Raw genomic sequence first — 14,870 nt, 5'->3', positions numbered from 1 at the left:
TCCCTCTCCTTCTGTCTGCTTGTATTCTCTCTCTCTTTCTAATAAATAAATAAATAAAATCTTAAATAACAAATAAATAAAATCTTAAAAATCAAAAACAAAACTATTTTTGACTCAGACTATGTGATTAAGTCCCACAACCCAGGGGTGCCTGGGTGGCTCAGTCAGTTAAGTGTCTGACTTTGGCTCAGGTCATGATCTCAGGGTCCTAGAATCAAGTCCCACATTAGGCTCCGTGCTCAGTAAGGAGTCTGCTTCTCCCTCTTTCTCTGCCCTTCCCCCTGTTCATGCTCTCTCTTTCATATGGATAAATAAAATCTTAAAAAAAAAAAAAAAAAGTCCCGTAACCCTGAAAATGTAAAGAAAAAAAATTGTCAAATTTGGCACTAAAAATGTGTTCCACTTGTAACAGAAGTTGCCATAAACAAGTTAAAAGACAAAGGACAGGGGCACCTTGGTGGCTCGGTCGGTTAAGCGTCTGACTCTTGGTTTCAGCTTAAAAAAAAAAAAAAAAGGGGGTGGGAGGTTGAGAAACCAGGTGGTGGGTAATAGGGAGGGCACGTACTGCATGGAGCACTGGGTGTGATGCCAAAACAATGAACACTGTTATGCTGTAAATTAAAAAAAAAAAAAAAAAAAAAAAGACAAAGGACAAACTAGGGGGGGGGGGGCGCCTGAGTGGCTCAGTGGGTTAAAACCTTTGCCTTCAGCTTAGGTCATGGTCCCAGGGTCCTGGGATTGAGCCCCGCATCAGGCTCTCTGCTTGGCGGGGAGCCTGCTTCCCTTCCTCTCTCTCTGCCTGCTTCTCTGCCTACTTGTGATCTCTGTCTGTCAAATAAATAAAATCTTTTTTTAAAAAAAGGACAAACTAGGAATAAACATAATACACATAAACAGTTAAATGATTACCACTAAGAACATATAAATAGCATCTTCAAATCAATACCCCACAAAATTCCAGTTGAACAACGAGCAAAGACTACAGAAAATTCACAGAACTATAAAAGACCAATAAATTTATGAAAAGAAGTTCAACGTCACAAGTGATATTAAAATAAGATACCATTTATGGCCTACTGGTTTTGCAAAAAAGACCTGATATCTAGTGTTGGCAAGAGCATGAGTAAATGTCCTTTCACATACTGTGTTAAGAACGTAAATTGGCGGGGGGTGGGGGGTATGGAGAGGGTGGTTGGGTTATGGACACTGGGGAGGGTATATGCTATGGTGAGTGCTGTGAAGTGTGTAAGCCTGACAATTCACAGACCCCTGGAGCAAATAATACATTATATGTTAATAAATGCAATTAATAAAAAAAATAATGTAAATTCGGGGCACCTGGGTGGCTCAGTTGCAGCTGGTGGTCATGAGGTCATGATTCTGGAGTCCTGAGATCAAGCCCCACGTTGGGCACCCATGTTAGGGACCCATGTTGAGCACCCTTATCAGCAGGGAGTCTGCTTCTCCCTCTGCCCCTCACCCCGCTCATGCTCATTCTCCCTCTCTCATATAAATAAATACAATCTTTTTTAAAACGGATATAAATTGGGACAAATTTTTTGAAAGAGAGTATGACAGCATAAAATTTCTTCTACCTATGAAATTTTTACTTTTTTCTACCTATGAAAATTTTAAATGTTTATACTCTGACTTACCAATTCCAACTCTACTTCTAGACATCTATCCTAAAAAAGTACTTGCAAATATACACAAAGGTACATATACAATGATGCTCCTTGAATATCTGCTTGTAATAGAGAAAAATTAGAAATGAACTGAGCTCTCATCAATAGAATTGTTAAATTATGGTAAATTCATTAATATAGAATACAAATGCATCCTCACAACGCAAAAGCACATCACAGAACAATAACTATCAATAAATATTTGCTGAATGGATCAATATAAATAGGTTCACTTAATTTTTTTAAAGGGAAGATATGAAATCCATGTCTAAATAAGTAACAAAGAAAGGTCTGGTGGGATACATATCAGACTGTTAAGAAAGGTTACCTCTGAGGACAGGAATGGTACTGGATGCAAGGCATAAAACTAGGAAGAGAAAGGGGCTGAAGGGAGACTGTTTTACTCTTTATCATTTGTATTACTAGAATGCTTCACAAACATTCATGTATTACTTGTATGTTTACACACACATTTCTTGTATGAATACAATTTTTAATTTTAAAAAGAAAAAAACTGAAAAATTACAAGATTAGATCTAAGTTTCTCTTCTACATCAACCTGCCAACTGGAATACAATCCCAAAGATAAGATTAACTGCGATGTTTACAATGCAAAAACTACTGGGTACTATTCTAAAATCTTTACTCATATTATTTAAGTGATCCTTATAACAATCTTATGAGATAGGCAGTTTCATTTCCATTTGACAGACGAAGACCCTTGGCTTTGTAAGTTTAAGAAATTAACCCAGTATCTGGGGGACCTGGCTGGCTGAGTCAGAAAAGCATGCAACCCTTGATCTCAGGGTTGTGAGTTCAAGCCCTACATCTATATTGAGTGTAGAGATTAAATAAACTAAAAAAAAAAAAAAAAACTAACCCGGTATTTACATTAAGACTCAACATGTATTTCACAAGCTACTAAGTACTTCTTTCAAAAGTGCATCGGGGGGGGGCGCCTGGGTGGCTCAGTGGTTTAGGCCGCTGCCTTCGGCTCGGGTCATGATCTCGGGGTCCTGGGATCGAGTCCCACATCCGGCTCTCTGCTCGGAAGGGAGCCTGCTTCCCTCTCACTCTCTCTGCCTGCCTCTCTGCCTACTTGTGATCTCTCTCTGTCAAATAAATAAATAAAATCTTTAAAAAAAAAAAAAAAAAAAAAAAAAAAAGTGCATCAGGGGGCACCTGGGTGGCTCAGTTGGTTAAAGCCTCTGCCTTCGGCTCAGGTCATGATCCCAGGGTCCTGGGATCGAGCCCCGCATCGGGCTCTCTGCCCTTGTGGTCTCTGTCTGTCACATAAATAAATAAAATATTTTTAAAAAGTGCATCAGGACATACGTCCTGGTATCCACGTTGACACCATAAAAAGTACCAGAAGGTGGGATGCATGGGAGGTTATGCCTGCCCCTCCCTCTGGCTTGTGCTCTGACAAATAAATAAATAAAATCTGTAATAAATAAATAAAAAGTACCAGAGGGGGTGCCTGGGTGGCTCAGTTGGTTAAGTCACTGCCTTCGGCTCAGGTCGTGATCCCAGGGTCCTGGGATCGAGTCCTGCATCGGGCTCTCTGCTCAGCAGGGAGCCTACTTCTCTCCCTCCCCTCTCTGCCTGCCTCTGCCTACTTCTGATCTGTCTGTCAAATAAATAAATAAAATCTCAAAAAAAAAAAAAAGTACCAGAGGGCACCTATTTAACAGGATAGCAAAACAAGGGGAGGCAGTATTTATTTATTTAATAATCTATACATGGTTAATATATCATATATATATATACACACACATATATACACATACATATGTATCTATGTATATAGATAGATAGATATTTAATTTTGGTAGCCAGACAAGAAATTGTCTCCCTCTCCCCAATCATATCCTAAGCTTTGTGGCAATGAAAATTAGAATTTCTGAAAGAAATACAGATACAAAGAGGGCAGGCAAAGAGAGAGAAAGAGAAAGAAAAGGAAAAAGAGTAGGAAAAGGAAACGAAGGAAATACAGTAGCCTAAGGTTATAATCTTAGGGCAAGATTGGAAACAGTCTGTGAGATTCTGCAGTTCTTTCTGCTATATCACACTAATTCCCAAGAAAGTGAAGGGCAAAGATAAGGAAAGTTATGAAATGGAAAGAGTCATCTAAATATTCCAAAATGAAAAGGCTTCATAGTACTGAAATAATCTTTAAAAATTACTCCAACAAGTATGCCTGGGTGGCTCAGTTGGTTAAGCATCTGCCTTCCGCTCAGGTCATGATCCCAAGCTTCTTACTCAGGAGGGAGCCTGCTTCTCCCTCTGCTTATGCTCTCTTTCTCTCTCTGACAAATAAATAAAATCTTTAAGAAAAATTATTCCATTAAAAAAAAAAAAAAGAGGGGCGCCTGGGTGGCTCAGTGGATTAAGCCGCTGCCTTCGGCTCAGGTCATGATCTCAGGGTCCTGGGATCGAGCCCCGCATCGGGCTCTCTGCTCCGCAGGGAGCCTGCTTCCTCCTCTCTCTCTGCCTGCCTCTCTGCATACTTGTGATCTCTCTCTCTGTCAAATAAATAAATAAAATCTTTAAAAAAAAAAAAAAGAAAAAAGAAAAATTATTCCAACAGAGGACCCTAGTTTATGATCTTCACATTATTTTTCTATTAAACAATGTTAATAGGGTAGATAAACAGAAGTCTGCATTAGTAACAGTCTAATCAGACTTTTAAACATGTACTTTTAGCAAGAGAGACAAAAAGTATTAGTTCAACTGTGTAAGAAACTAAAATAAAAGTAGAGGGTGCCTGGGTGGCTTAGTTGGTTGGATGACTGGCTTTGGCTCAGGTCATGATCCTGGAGTCCTGGTATCAAGTCCTGCATCGGGCTACCTGCTCTGAATTTTCCCCTCTCATTCTCTTTCTCAAATAAATAAATAAAAATAAAAGTAAATATTACTTTTCATTAAAAAAAAAAAAATCTCTCCAGGTCTAATATACTTGGGCAGGGGTAGGGGGAAGCAGGCTCCCTGCTGAGATCATGACCTGAGCCAAAGGCAGAGGCTTAACCCACTAAGCCACCCAGGCGCCCAGGTCTAATATACCTTAACCCTTATTTAATAAGCCCCACTTAAGTTTAAAATTATCTAAATGAATACCACCATCAAAAAGTAAGCAATACTGAAACTGATAAGAGGGAAGGGAACCAAAAGGGAAGAAGGAAGGAAGGAAAGAAAAACAAACAAACAAACAAAAAAAAACGAAAAGAAAAATTAGATCTAAGAACTTTGGAGTTTAACTTTCAAGTTTAAAATGGACTTCAGGGGGCTCCTGGGTGGCTCAGTTGGTTGGGCGACTGCCTTCGGCTCAGGTCATGGTCCTGGACTTCCAGGATCGAGTCCCGTGTCGGGCTCCCAGCTCCTTGGAGAGTCTGCTTCTCCCTCTGACTTTCTCCTCTCTCATGCTCTCTCTCACTCATTCTCTCTCAAATAAATAAATAAAATCTTTTTAAAAATAAATAAATAAAAATTAAAAAAAATAAAATAGACTTCAGTTTTAGAAGTATCCATGAAGGGACGCTGGGTGTCCCCCCAAATGTCTGCCTTTGGTTCAAGTCATGATCCAGGGTCCTGGGATAGAGCCTGGCACTAGGCTCCCTGCTCAGCAGGAACCCTGCTTCTCCCTCTGCTTGCGCTTGTGCCCTCTGAGAAATAAAATCTTTATAAAATAAAAAAATAGGGGTGCCTGGGTGGTTCAGTCGTTAAGCATCTGCCTTGAGCTCAGGTCATGATCCCAGGGTCCTGGGATCTAGCCCCGCATCTGGCTCCCTACTCAGCAGGAAGCCTGCTTCTCCCTTTCCCACTTCCTCTGCTTGTGTTCCCTCTCTTGCTATGTCTCTCTCTGTCAAATAAATAAAATCTAATAATAAATAAAAATATAAATAAAGTATCCATGAAAACCACACCAAATATGAAGAAATCTAGATAAATCTAAATAAATTTAAGTGTTTCAACAAATGCTTTACTACTAATCATAATTGTTTTTAGACCACAACCAAAAACAAAATTAGCATTGATTTAAGGCATAAGAATTTTATTTATTTATTTATTTCGTAGAAAGAGAGATAGCATGTGCAAGAGAGAGGGTGGCGAGAGGCGGATTGGGCAGATGGAGAGGGGAAGGAGGAGAATCTTAAGCAGGCTCCCTGCCCAGCATGGCTTGATCTCACAACCAACCCTGAGATCAGGACCTGAGCCAAAATCAAGAGCTGAGTGCTTAACCAACCCAGGCGCCCCTAAGGCAGTAAGAATTTTAGACTGAAAAACAAAATGTTTAGAGAATGATTTTTATTCTTTTTTTTTTTTTTTAAGATTTTATTTATTTATCCGACAGAGAGAGATACAAGTAGGCAGAGAGGCAGGCAGAGAGAGTGAGAGGGAAGCAGGCTCCCTGCCGAGCAGAGAGCCCGATGCGGGACTCGATCCCAGGACCCTGAGATCATGACCTGAGCCGAAGGCAGCGGCTTAAACCACTGAGCCTTTATTAAATAATAAACTTATAGCTCACTCACTCACAGCAGATCTCTTTAAGACCTGTCAGATCTTTGCTGTGTTCTCTGGTCTCAGACTGAACAGCTTCCAATCAGAAAACTCATAGACTGTGTCACTGATCTCCAGAGAAACCTGGCAGGTAAAGTATGGACAGACCAAAACAAGTCCATTCCTTAAAACAATTCAAAATGGGAATCCCACTTACTAGTGAGCAACAGTGCCATCACTTGATTATATAATTATTATTTGACATTAGACAGAGCTAAACTCCAGGTCTCCTGACTTCCAGCCAAAAGCTTTAGGTGTTAATCATAAAAAGAATTAAAGGATTTTAAAACATTTTTATTCCTTAAATCATCACAGCAGCTCATAGTGAATATTCAAATGTATATTAAGCAGAGTTTCAACCCATAAAGATTTAAGAAATGTAGAAGGTTTATAATCTTAATATTTGTAATAAAAATTAATTCTAAACTCTAAGCACAAGTTAATGCTGTATCAACTAAGGTCAAAGTAAAATACTCCATAATTTCATACAGTATTCTTTATTTTTGTGTTTTATTTTACGATAAAAAGGACGTTTTATCTAAGAACACAATTTCACCTTTTATTATATAATGAGGCCTCCAGCATAGTTTTTTATCACACCTAAAACCAAGGTAAAAAGTGTGCTTTGTAAAATAGATTAAAAATGTCCTTCATGTTTTATTCCCACACATACTCTATTATTTTCAAAGGGAAAAAGCAGAACTTGAAGTACTTGTGTATACTTCAAAAATCAAACTATCTTAAAAAATGGCTTTAAGTCAGTAGGTCCACATTCAGAAACATGTAAGGAAATGTACTAAACCAAGAGCCACAAAAACTTAAAAATGTACCAAAAATGCCAAAATTATACAAGCATTAACTACTAAATTAAGGACAACAAAATATATACTATATAATTACCTATTAAAGTTTTCTATCCTTAACTTTTCTACTATCTTAGTTTTATATATTTATCACAGAACTGAGTTGCAAGGTACATTAGTCCATGCTGTTTAGTACAGAATATTCAAATACTTACCTATAACAGATGGTCTGCCAACCTATACATAAATGCCTCCAATGACAGAAAATTTTTATAAAACCCCTACAAGGCACCTGTGGCAGGTAGCCTCTAAGATGGTCACCAGTGACCCTAATGGTGTTTATAACCTTTTGTACTCACTGGCCCTTGCATATGGGCTGGATTTAGCAATTCACTTCTACACAGAAGCATAGCAGAAGTGTTGAGATGTCACTTTCAAGCTCTGTAAAGAGATGACAGTGTGAGTCCTGAGTGTTGGCATGTATTCTCTCAGACTCTCATGCTGGGGGAAGCCAGCTGCCATGTCATGAAGCAACCTTATGGAAAGATCCAAGTGTTAAAGAACCACTCAACTGCCAGGAGGAATGGAAGCCCTCAGTCCAACAGCCCACAGGAACAAAGGCCCAAGTCACTGATTTTGGATGGAGATCATCCCTGATTTGTATCTTCAGACGAGATCACAGCCCCTTGCTGCAGCTTGACTGCAACCTTAACAAAGACCTTAAATCAGAGGTACTCAGTAGGGGTGTGCCCCAGATTCCTGACCCTCAGAAACAGTGAGATAAACCATTTGTTGTTTTAAGTCACTATGTTTTGGAAAAGGTAATTTATTACATAGTAATAGACAGTACAGGACTCCAATAATTTTCTCACAAGTAGGAAAATTTTGCTTTTCTTTTTGTTTTTTTAAGGGGGAAAGTCAGAGGGAGAGAGAGAATCTTAAGAAGGCTCCATGCCAGGGGCACCTGGGTGGCTCAGAGGGTTAAGCCTCTTGCCTTTGGCTCAAGTCATGATCTCTGGGTCCTAGGATTGAGCCCTGCATTGCGCTCTCTGCTCGGCAGGGAGCCTGCTTCCTCCTCTCACTCTCTCTGCCTGCCTCTTTGTCTAGTTGTGATCTCTGTCAAATAAATAAATAAAATCTTAAAAAAAAAAAAAAAAAAAAAGGCGGCGGCTCCATGCCCAGTATAGAACCTGATGCAGGGCTGGATTTCACAACACAGAAATCATGACCTGAGCTAAAACCAAGAGCTATAGGCTTAACGGACTGAGCCATTCAGGCACCCCCAAAATTTTGCTTTCCTAATACTGAACTAAAATCTACTTTCTTATGATTTTCATCTGGTTATGTCTTCAGAGTCAGCATGAAACAAGTTTGTTATGTTTAAAACGTTCACACATTTAAATCTGACAATAATCATGTTTACATGCCTTTTTGCTTCAACCATTCTTCACACAGCTTACAGATTACCCCTATTGTAGTCCTTCTCCTCTGAACATGTGTCAATCTCCCTCTTAGAACATCCTAAATAGAACACAATACTCCAGGTATGGCCAGGTCCAATAACTTCATACTGAAATTAACACTTCCCGTGATATGGGCACTATACAATAAACACACCAAAAAACCTAAAGTTGCTTCACATATCATCTATTCATCAGATACTGTTTTTGCACTTTCCCGAATTTCATTTCTAAAACTTCACTTAAAGCTGGAAAGAACACTAACCAAATTCAATTTCCAGGCTTTCAAAATAACATTTAAAAAAAAAAAAAAAAAAGGCTAAACCAAAAATGGATGTTAAGGCTCCAATTTTAGTTCAGTTCTACCAAGTTTTCTCAAATAAAATTCCATTTTCTTTTTCAATACATCAATAAAAATCATAAAACATGATACTGAGCCATAGAAATTTGTTCATTTCATAGAATTCATTATTTGAATCAAGTGTATCATAGTATAAAATGTTTATGTCATTTTTCATGTAGAACTGTTTCTCTGTAAGATAGGACATTAACGAGTAAAACAAGAAAAAGGTCCAGGCAGAATGGCAAACATGTGAATAGTGCTTAGTAAATATAATTTCTTCTCTTCAGAGCTCACACCCACGGTAAAAGCAGTATGTCAAAAGGGCTGCTAATAACATGCTATGAGAGAGCTACTGTACTGTGGATAAAATAAAAAATTCACTTTGGAAAAGTTTAAATACATAGTTTTAAAATATTCCAGGTATAATTTTAAAATATTGGGAAGCTTGATTAGATCAATTATGTGGAGGATGTCACATGAAGTGATTCCTACTTGTGGTAATTCTTGTTTCAAGTACTTACTTTAAAATATTTGAGTACTGGGGCACGTGGTTGACTCAGTTGGTTAAACATCCAACTCTTGATTTTGGCTCGGGTCATGACTTCAGAGTTGTGAGATAGAGCTCGGTGCCCAGTGAGGAGCCTGCTTAAGATTCTTTCTCTCCCATGGGACGCCTGGGTGGCTCAGTGGGTTAAAGCCTCTGCCTTTGGCTCAGGTCATGATCCCGGGGTCCTGGGATCAAGGCCCGCATCGAGCTCTCTCTGCTCAGCAGGGAGCCTGCTTCCTCCTCTCTCTGCCTGCTTCTCTACCTACTTGTGACCTTTGTCTCTCTAGTAAATAAATAAAATCTTTAAAAAAAAAAAAAAAAGAGGGGCGCCTGGGTGGCTCAGCGGGTTGAAGCCTCTGCCTTCAGCTCGGGTCATGATCCCAGAGTCCTGGGATCGAGCCCCACATTGGGTTCTCTGCTCAGCAGGGAGCCTGCTTCCTTCTCTCTCTGCCTGCCTCTCTGCCTACTTGTGATCTCTCTGTGTCAAATAAATAAATTAAAAAATCTTTAAAAAAAAAAAAAAGATTCTTTCTCTCCCTCTCCTGCTGCCCCTCCCCTCCAAAAATTAAAATTTAACAATATATATTTGAGTATATACTCCATGCTAGCACCAGGCTGCATCCAAGAGATACAATGACTGAATTAATATAGTGAACAAAAAGATGAAACACAAAAGAAAGGTTTATAAGGGAGTGCGTGGTATTCTGTAAGGCTAGCTTTTCACCCAAACAGAAACAAACTCAAAACAAAAAGGAAGAAAAATCAGTTGAACTATATAAGCTTTGGCTATTCAATGTAATGGTCTCAGTATTACATGGGGAAAAAAAAGTATCCTTAGGCATGTGCCAGAACTGGATTTGGAGTCTGCAGACCTGGATTCAAGACTCCTATATAAAGATAATATGCATAAAATACAAAGAACACCATAAAAGAATTACAAATAAAATGCCATGGAAGTTCAGAGCAGTGATGGGGTTTCCTGCTAAGAATAAGTTTGAGGGATTGTTAATATCCTGCTACACAGAAATAGTAAAGGAAAAGGTACATTTATTGTACATTTACTATGCCAGGCCCTTTGATACTCCTATACAGTATTTATAAAATTCTTACAACTTATAATTTCATTTCACAGATGATTACACTAATGCTCAGAGATGTTTGGTACTTGTTTTTTTTTTTTTAAGATTTTTTTTTTTAATTTATTTATTTGACAGAGAGAGAGATCACAAGTAGGCAGAGAGGCAGACAGAGAGAGAGGAGGAAGCAGGCTCCCTGCGGAGCAGAGAGCCTGATGCGGGGCTCGATCCCAGGACCCTGAGATCATGACCTGAGCCAAAGGCAGCGGCCTAATCCACTGAGCCACCCAGGCGCCCCAGAGATGTTTGTTAAGGTCACACACCAAAAAGTGCAGAAGCAAGAAAGGTATGACAAGTTCTATAGGACTAAAACCCTTTGACCTTTCGTCTATAACGTTCTGACTTTTACAGGGGGAAAATCAAGAGGGGATAATCAGAACAATGAGCCTAATGTCAAAGTTTTAGAAAATGGAATTCAACTTATTTCCTGTACTATGTAGTGATTTGCCATTCATTAGCTGAATGTAAGGCAATGCTTCTTAAATCTCTGTAGGGGCAGAAAAAACTGAACACATCCCCAGGAACCCTGAAGCATGAAATTTCTTTGAAGTCTTTGAATTTTACCTTAGAAATTACTGTGATTACATTCTCCATGGCATCGTTTGGTACTCTAATATTAAAAAAGTATTTTTGGGGACTCCTGGGTGGCTCAGTTGGTTAAGCAGCTGCCTTCAGCTCAGGTCATGATCCCAGCATCCTGGGATGGAGTCCCACATCTGGCTCCTTGCTCAGCAGGGAGCCTGCTTCTCCCTCTGTCTTCCACTCTGCCTGCCTGTGTGCTCTCGCTCTCTCTCTGACAAATAAATTTTTTTTAAAAAGTACTTTTTATCAAAGTTTTCAAGTGAAATTGATAATCACTCCTTAAGTAAGTGCCATGTTATGTGACCAGAGATTTACCCCTTGGCAAACTGCAGCTTATCTCTAAAAGTACAAATACTATTTTTAAAGCACAGAAAAAGGGGGATAAACTATTTGATTATTCAAAAAGCATGATCCACTGAGGATTTCTTTTTTTATTTTTTAAGATTTTTTTTTTTTAAGATTTTATTTATTTATTTGACAGAGAGAAATCACGAGAGAGGCAGGCAGAGAGAGAGGAAGGGCTCTTCGTTGAGCAGAGAGCCCGATGCGGGACTCGATCCCAGTACCCTGAGATCATGACCTGAGCCAAAGACAGCAGCTTAACCCACTGAGCCACCCAGGCGCCCTAAGATTTATTTGACAGAGAAAGAAAGAGCACAAGCAGGGGGAGAAGGAGAAGAATGCTTCTTGCAGAGCAGGGAGCCCCACACTGAGTTCGATCCCAGGACCCTAGGGTCATGACCTGAGCAGAAGGCAGACACTTAACCGAATAAACCACCCAGGTACCCCCCAATGAGGATTTCTTAATACCAAATGAAATTCAAGTCGGAGTATCCATTTTCTAAATTTTCTAAATTATTTTCTAAATTTGAGAGCATATTACTAAAAGCAGAAAAGCAATCCTTGCACACATATGGAAGCAAACACCCTTTTTCCACATCATGCTGGTAATAAAGAACTTCTATAAAAGAACAAGGATGTGCCTTAATAGTTCCTGTGAGCCCTGTAAGGTCATTGTAAAAATAAGGTTCTGGAGGTGCCTGGGTGGCTCAATGGGTTAAAGCCTCTGCCTTCGGCTCCTATCATGATCCCAGGGTCCTGGGATGCCTCCCCCCCCAATCAGGATCCCTGCTGAGCAGGGAGACTGCCCCCTCTCTCTCTCTGCCTGCTTGTGATCTCTGTCTGTCAAATGAATAAATAAAAAATCTTTGAAAAAAAAAAAAAAGGTTCTGGACCTCAAAATACTAAGTGGATCATGCACAGGATTTTAATTATCCTTGCCAATACTTCACTCTATTAAAAGGTAATCAACAGGGGTGCCAAGGTTGCTCAGTTGGTTAAGCAGCTCTCTATTAAAAGGTAATCAACAGGGGCGCCTGGGTAGCTCAGTTGGTTAAGCAGCTGACTTTGGCTCAGGTCATGGGATCGAGCCCAGAGCTGGGCTCCCTGCTCAGCCAGGAGACTGCTTCTCCCTTTCCCTGCCATTCTGCCTATTTGTGCTCTTTCTCTCTCTGTCAAATGAATAAATAAGAATCTTAAAAAAAAAAAAAAAAAAAAAAGGTAATCAACAGATCCCTTAAATTTTTTCCAAAACACTTTCAAACAGATTCTTCTATTCAACTTAAGAGCCCATTCCAGACAAAAATAATAGTAGGTATTATTACCATTTTACAGATTAAATATCGACTCTACAGTAGGATGAGTAGTAATGTAATCAAGAGCAAAGTATATTATAATCAATAGCAAAATGAAACTTCAATCCAGGCAATCTGATTTCCAGTTTACTGATCCACTAAGGAAAACTGCATCTCTTCATACTTATTTTGAAGTGTTTCTCAAACTGCTGTATTTGTGTGTGTATATATATATTAACCTTATCACATGCTGTCCATTCAGTAACTGATAAATTCACAAACAGAAAAAGAGACTGAACACAATTACGTAACTAAGAACTTAGGATAACACCCCTGTTCTCTTATGATATATTCCTCATACTGGCTTTAAAAAAAAAAGAAAGAAAGAAAGAAAAGAAAAGAACTGGGAAGTAGGAGGGAGAGGTAAACATGTTAAAATCCCTTCACAAAAAATTACATATTTCTAATGACATCGAAGTTTGAGTGTTTTGTCTTTTTTTTTTTAACCTGACAATATACTGTTAGTGGTTTAATTACTTGTCCTTTCCCTCACTGTATATTTTTTCTTTCCCGTGCGGAAGCAATCTACCCCTAAAACCTAACGTAAAATTGTTCATTACATCTTCCTCCTAAATGACACCTCCAGAATATGACATATAAAGGAAAATGGGTTCTTAGGCGTTTCTCCTTTCTAGTAAAAATTCAATACAACTCATGCCAATACTGGAGACAAAAACAAAATCTACTTGGATTTACTGTGGAAAAAAAAGATTTGTAGCATATTTAAAGCCTACATGTTAATTTCTGTGCCATTAACTTCTTGATGCATTCTATGAAGTCTACAACAAAGGAAGGAAAATAAGTGTTAGATCACAACCTATGAATCTGGGTGGAACAAAGACTTCTCCTTTCATTATGCAGAGAACCAAGTTGCCAAAAACGCTCCGCTCAGATACCATGCGTGGTTACTGACTGCACGTCTGGGTTTAGAGAAGAAAACAATCAAACGCTGGTCAATGCTGTCCCTGCCTCCTCCTGCTCTTGCCCCTATGCCCAATGCCTCGCCCCAGAGCTTGAGCCCCAATCTCTTTCTCCCCGATACACGCGACCCGCTGAACCCTACGAGTTCTACAGCCTCCCGCGTCTTCTACGCAGGCGCTTCCCCCGCCCCAGCAAAGCCGGGTTCCAAGCCCAGTCGCTACCCCTCTCCCCGCCCCCCGCCCAGACCCCCAAAGGCTGCTCCCACAGACCACTGACGTAAGATAAGGCCAAAGCCGGCCCCGCGGAGCTGCCCCACGCCGAGCTCGGCTCCCAGTCCCGCAGCCTCCTCCCCTCCTCCTGGCCAAGGCGTGCCCGGACAGGGACGCGAGCGCGCCCCTCAATTCTCGTCCGGGCCAGGCAGCGGGGCGAGGAAGGAAGAATCCGCGCGGCCAGCTCCCCTCCAGCCTCTCAGCAGCAGCGAGGTGGACACCCACCCTGCGCTCGTTCCTCGCTCGGGGGCCGACAAGCTCCAGGGCGAGGGGCGTCGCTCTGCCCCAGAGCCCGGCTGGCAGACAGGGGAAGGTGTGGTTCGGGATCGGCGGCCTCCAGACTGGGGCCGGCAGTTCCCAGGTCCTCATCCGGCGGCGCCGGGGCCTCACCCACGACCCCGGTCCCCAGCGCCACCGAATCCTACCCAAGACCCTTCTCCCGGGCCGCAAACGCCGCCCTACGGGCCAAGGGCTGCCTGGGTCGGAACCCCGTCAGGTGGTGACAGGTGGCGACCGGTGACCATGGCAACTCGAGGTGCTGCGCGGCCGACCCCGCCTCCGCCACCCGGAGTCACTCACCTGAGGGTTCCCGGACCCGTCCAGAGAAGCGGCTGGTTAGAAAACGACTAAGAGGCCGGCGGACGCGGCCCCAACGCGGCCGGCTCTGGGCTGGAGCTGGAGCGCGAGGGCGGAGGTCTGTGTCTGTGCTTGGCGTCGGTCCTCCCTTCTGCCGCCCTCACGTCAATCCATCAGACCGTCAGTCCGTCCTTCTCCGCATCCGCCCCTGCCGAAGTACCGCTGCGCTCAGCCTCGCAGACTGCGGTTGTCAAGCGGCGTCGGAGCCGAGCTCCAGCCCCGAGCCGCAGCCAATCA

The 14,870-nt window shown here is 41.3% G+C and overlaps 1 protein-coding gene across 3 annotated transcripts in view; it reads right to left on the bottom strand.

Annotated features, from left to right (window-relative positions):
• WDR47 (WD repeat domain 47) overlaps positions 1-14,870 on the bottom strand; it is a 70,816-nt gene extending 55,946 nt beyond the window's left edge. For 2 of the 3 annotated variants that reach the window (XM_046024729.1, XM_046024730.1), the window contains exon 1: positions 14,577-14,869. The gene's annotated coding sequence lies outside the window, so the exon portion shown is untranslated. Of the gene's footprint in view, positions 1-14,576 lie in introns of all 3 variants that reach the window. The other variant, XM_046024731.1, reaches the window with a different exon arrangement.

This window comes from Meles meles, chromosome 1 (genome assembly GCF_922984935.1).
Source record: "Meles meles chromosome 1, mMelMel3.1 paternal haplotype, whole genome shotgun sequence".
In the NCBI taxonomy this organism is placed as follows: domain Eukaryota; kingdom Metazoa; phylum Chordata; class Mammalia; order Carnivora; family Mustelidae; genus Meles; species Meles meles.
Note: the sequence above shows the minus strand (reverse complement) of the source record. Positions and strands in the feature narration are given on the sequence as shown.